A 6,000-nucleotide genomic window follows, 5' to 3' on the forward strand; every position below is an offset into this window, starting at 1 on the left:
GACCTTACATAGTCGATTGAGATAACTCCATTTGAGAGCAATTGTCTAACGGTGTTATGTCTACGATGTATGTGTCAAGACTTCCCATTATACATGCTACTCTATGCTTTACCAATAACAGATTGGCTGTCACAGTGTATACACCCTGCTGGCACATGTTTAGCCCATTTTGGAATATCCTCTAAGAAATTTCGAAGTCACTCAGCTTCTTCTTCTCCAGCCTCGTCCAACACTATGAATTATGATTCCATAGTGGACCTTGCTATGCACGTTTGCTATGAGGATTTCCTTGAAATTTATGCATCTCACCTAGAGCAAAACACCACATTTGATGTCTTTTGAGTAATGCTTCAACAAATTTCCAATTTTGAATTGATTAATTCAAGAAGATACATAATCCCCCACATTTTCCAATTTCTCATGACAAAATCAATAAATTGGAAAACCATTTAGATATATAATTTCTCATGACAAAATCAATAAATTGGAAAACCATTTAGATATATGTTTTTCAAGTGAGGCGTCTTATTAAAGAATGTCACATATCATTCATATAGTGTCGAAAACACTTCTAAGACCTCAATTTTACTTACAAGTATGCTTACAAAACAATATCGTAAGCAATCTTCTTTATTGGCACTCTTTGGCACTATAGTAAAACACATACATCTTACAAATAATAAAATAATTTCAGAACCCTTTTAGCACTCGCCATTCCTAACATCTGGAATGAAACAAGAATTCTCGGAATCTTGGATCATAACCCCCCCCAAGTGTGGCATTACCACCACCTTGTTTACTTTCAAGAAGTCCATTCCAAGAATGACTTGAAAATGGTCTAAGTGAGCTATCATCAGGTCCACCTTTCCTTGCTAGTTGTTCATCTTAATGTCAACTTCCAAAGTGAGTCCTTTCACCGGTTCGGATTCTTGGTTCAAGCCTCTCATAGAGCCTTTACATTCTGTGAGTTTCAATCCAATAACCTCGGATATATACTCAGAGATTAACGTATGAGTTGAACCAGTATCCACCATTGCTAGTAGACACCCTAGTTGTTGAGTTCCACCTCTACGAACATAAGGTCGTCATCGGGGAAAAAAATGTTCATACCATTCAACGAACTAGTAGGTCTAGCAAATGAAAAAGGAACATCATGAATAGGAGAACCTGGTGGTGTTGTCATTTCTATTCTGAAATAGAAATACACTTTGTTATTTTTTAAAACCAAAAAAGAAAACATAAACAAATTCTGTTCAGTAAACTAATATGTGAACTTGTTTCTGTTTGAGAGAGAAAGAATGGAACACCTCCGGTATAATGAGTGGGCGTTGAAAGTACATTTTCAATAAGAGACAAACAATGTATGAGATGTCCTTTTCAGAAGGTTCAAACTTGGAAGGTGTGAAAAGTACCTTGTTGTTTATGATTTCCTTTACTGGTTATCAAACCATGAGATGGAACCAATTTACTGTTCTTAGTAAGAGACAGAGACCGTGCTTTTAACCGTCTCTGGCACTAATATTTACCTTGTAAAGGTTTTAAACCGTCTCTTGCCAACAGGTGTGGTACTACTTATTTAGTTTTGTGGCCTTTCAAACTTAATTGTACTTACTTTTCAAACATGCGTACCTTGCAAACATAGCCTCTTTTCCGAACATGTGTCCTTTTGAACATGCACCTTTTACTAACCAGGCCCAAGCCATAACCAATCAAAATTGAAAGGCTATTATTAGTAATAAAAACTGAAAGTAACCAAGCAAATAGTTTTGCCTATTGGACAAAAAACATTGAAACGGTGCCTTCCTCACTTTTGACACTTAACTAATTAGTTGTTTCCAAAAGAAAGCAATTGATATCCAGGAAAACTGCTTACGGTCCCAATTAAAACATATGCACACGGTCCCAATTAAAACATACCTGATTTTTGGACCAATATCTTTCCGTATGTTACTCTAACATACCACAAATCCAGTATCTACGGTGAGAAATTTTTTTGCCGCCATTACAATCTTTTTCGCTAATGCTACCAATAAAGCGTGAACAAAATCCACTTTAAAATTGTTAGTGCATTTGAACTTAACAATAAATATAAACCGAAAAGAAGAATCTGTCTTAAGTTTGTAGGAAACTTATTCCAAAAGTATACTTATTGTTAAGTAAACAAGAAATCAAATTGATATGAACAAACCTTTAATATCAACAAACAAACAAACCTTTTAGTTCAACGAATGAACCTAATTTACCAATGATTAAATCCGAGCCTAGTGATGATCACTATGTCCTTAAGACAAATTTTCCCCCTCACGGTGTTTGAAGGTTGATGGCAAACTGTCTCTCAAGATAGAACGGATTTCCTTCTATAGAAAGCTAGCACTTCAATTCTATAGAATCAGCGAATACAACATAGTATTTGACGAAGAACAGGGGGAGAAGAGAAAGATCAGAACTCTGTGTGATCTGATGTCTCTTTCTCTCCAAATTCATCCACTATTTATAGGTGAGTGGTGCCTCTTCGAAACAACATAGTGACTCTTGGGAAAAAGTAAGCAACTCTTTGAAAAGTCACATGTTTCGAAAAGACACACTATTTCGACATAAAGCACTATTTCGAACCAGTGCCTATTTCAGAAGGTCACACCTTTTCGGCATGATGCACTGTTTCGAACCAGTGCACATTTCAAAAGGTTGCACCTTTTCGGCAGAATGCATTGTTTCAAACCAGTGCACCCTTTCGAAAATGTTTTTCTCACTTTACGTACTGTTTCAAGAGAAATTCATTTAATCTCAATGTGGGATAACTTGGGAGACAAATTACTCATTCATATCTCAATGGATTTGCGCAAATCTATTTTTCTAACAAATTTTACTATCATCACTTGAAGTTTCCAAGTTGAAATAAAGTTTACAAAAAAAAAAAACTTTCAAAACTATTATGCTTATTCTTGTGACTTGCACTGCTTGGAAAGATAGTCTGTAGCCAGATATGTCATCCCTCCAAACCCCAAAAACATTGCATGTATATATTGTTCCAATTGCAATTTTTTATTTAGACATGCCCCCTACTTTGACGATTGATGTCGGTCAATTAGGTTTGACTCTCATTAACCGTTAGTCCAGGTTTCTATTTTTTTTTCCAATAAAATAATTATAATATTTTATTATTGCATTCGGAATAGAAATTATTGAGGGCATATTCGGCATTTCATCACATGAGTTTTAGATTATTATTTTTTTATTGGAAGAAAATAGAAAGCCTGTACTAATGGTCAATGAGAGTCAAATATAGTTGACCAACATCAAACGTTAAAGTGGGAGGGGGGGGGGGGGGTATGTCTTAAAAATCCTATTTGTTTGTTTTTAAATACATTTTTGAGTGCAATGAGTAAATCCATTTTAGAGAATTGGTAATTGATGAAATTTGTAGTAATATATAGTATATTGTTGCATTGTTTATTGTTTCCTTAGAAATATACTACTTCGTTGACCATCCCACCTCAGCACCTCTTTAACCTGTCCAATATTTTAGTTCACAGTAATGTGATATAGGTAACGGTTCAGTTGTTGAATTGTTTAAGTAACACTGATGCTATGGGATATTTTGAGAAGCCCATTCTTTTTTTGTTGAGATTTTTAAACTAATAGGCCAGATAAGTGGTTTCTATTCCTATGTGGGCCTATTATATTAGAGAAAGAAAATTTTGTGTTCCAATCTTTATTGTACTTGGTCATGTGTAATTGTATATCACTGTATCACTGTATTAGTGTATATCATTGTATATTTTTATGTATGTTGCTTTGAGTAATTAATATACATGCTCCAATTTCTACATCCAAAATAAGGTCAAATTATTAATGAGGTCTTACTCTCACATTTTAATGATTCAACTACATTGTCCAGATAATTTAGATATATATCTCAATCCCTGTCTAGATGTTGTTCTTAAAACCGCCACATACAATTGCCAATGTGTGAAAACTGTAATAGATTCACATGAATTTCCAACCTGAATTTCCTAGTACCTTGGAAAGTAGTAGAGGGTCTTTATGATTTTGGCAAGTCTCATGCTATTGGTATTAGAATTTTTTTGTCAAAAAAGTTAGGAGAGCTTTTGGAAGTTTCAAGTGTCTTTGCTGCTGTCAATTAGGTGGAATGCCACCCAGCTTGGCAACAGTCTCAGTTGCGTGCCTTTTGCCAATTGAACGGAGTGTACCTATCCGTGAGTTATAAGTTTTAAGTAACTTAAGCTTCTAACTTTAATATTATACCCCCTTTGCAAAGCTTTTTTTTCCATATCTGGCCTTCACTTTGCAGGGATATTAACCATTAGGTTCCTCTGGTTCAGCATGGGTAAAGAGTATTGTGCGTAAGCATCTAAGATTAAGTGGTGTCAGAGAAATTGTTGAAGACTCTTGCACAAATTGCTTTTAGTTGGGGACTCCAAATGGGTAACAGTGTGCTGCCTAAGAGGCATGGATGATGGAGAATCTTTACTGCTTTGATTGGTCAATTCCTGAGGACTCTTTTGTGAAGTTCTCTGAAATTGAACAGGCAATTAATAACTTATCTCTTGTAATACTTTTTTGGAATTGTCTGTAGATTTTGTTCTTTGCGTGCTCTGATTACGCTTAATAAATCATTGCATGTTGTCCACTTATGCATCTGAAACCATTTATTATTTCTTATTATTCAGAAAATAGGATCGGGGGTTGAACTGGATTTGATATGTACCATTCCGATGCTAGCTGGTCATATTTTTTGTGTGTTTGGTATTCTTGAGAATAGTATGTTGGTAACCAACATGTTAGTTATTCACTTGTGCTTATTGACTTGTCTTCTACTTGTTCAGTTGTGCTTTTGGTGGTGTTGTTCATAAAATTAATCTATAATTTCTAGACATCAAAATTACGTATGTCGTAGTAGGTAGTACTATTTATGTCTTGATCGATGTGGTGGTCATACACTATATATTAACTTTGTTTTTTGTTTCGAAGTAATTGTAAACTTACCAAATGGTTGCATGACAATATTTTGACGCATTGAGTGAGAAGGTGTTGCAAAAGATTGGTTTGAGAATTAATATGCAAGGTAATGTCCATAAGGAGTCCAATTCAACAACCGACTTTATAACTTAGTTATCATTAAAAATGATTAAATGTTTGGCTTTTCGTGAACAACTACCACGATCCTCAGTTGACTCTTCTTCAGTTTCCAATTTTTCAAAATCATCAACCAATTTGTATGACTACCGAGTCAGGTTCTTCTCCTACCCGTATCGAATAGAACATGCTGAGCAAAATCTTCTTTATGTAAAACCTGCTTGATTTAGATCGGGAAAATTGTACGAATTTTATGAAACCGTGTGTTATGGGCTCAAATCCTTAGTCATCTGTCTCCCTTGTTTGATTTCTTTTCTATTTTATTGTATTTCATATATTAGAGGACCTATATTTGTATTTAGTCCAATAAAAAATGATTCTATCATTGATGTATCTGCAATTCAATATGGATGGATATATACCACATATATATGTCTCTCTTACTCTCATTTTTCTCTATAATTTTTTTATTACTTTTTTTTTCGCCTTATCCCTTAGGCTAATAAGATTTAAACCTCCCCTATAGATCGAGAGTTTCCTAACAGGAACACAAAATGTGATGCTTTAGTTAAACTTTTCAATATACAAAAGGTTTTAACTACACATTTAGTAGCAACTCCTCACACCACACGTGAGCACCCCAACTAATACTTCACAATTAATCTATGTAGGTACAAACTGTAGCAAACACTTATAGTAGTAAGAACTTATAAGTTATAAGTACAAAATATTCAAGTTCTTTTATCTACCCGAGTCCCGTTAATATTAAACTTAATTGATAGCTTAATTCGAAAACTTTTGGCCATCTCAACAATTAAGAGTCTCCTTGTGTATTTGCCCAACTCAATTTATTTTCTTCTTTATTTCTTTCTTATAGATTTTGAATAAATTATGATTTTTTTC

Source organism: Coptis chinensis, chromosome 2, assembly GCF_015680905.1.
Source record: "Coptis chinensis isolate HL-2020 chromosome 2, ASM1568090v1, whole genome shotgun sequence".
Lineage (NCBI taxonomy): Eukaryota > Viridiplantae > Streptophyta > Magnoliopsida > Ranunculales > Ranunculaceae > Coptis > Coptis chinensis.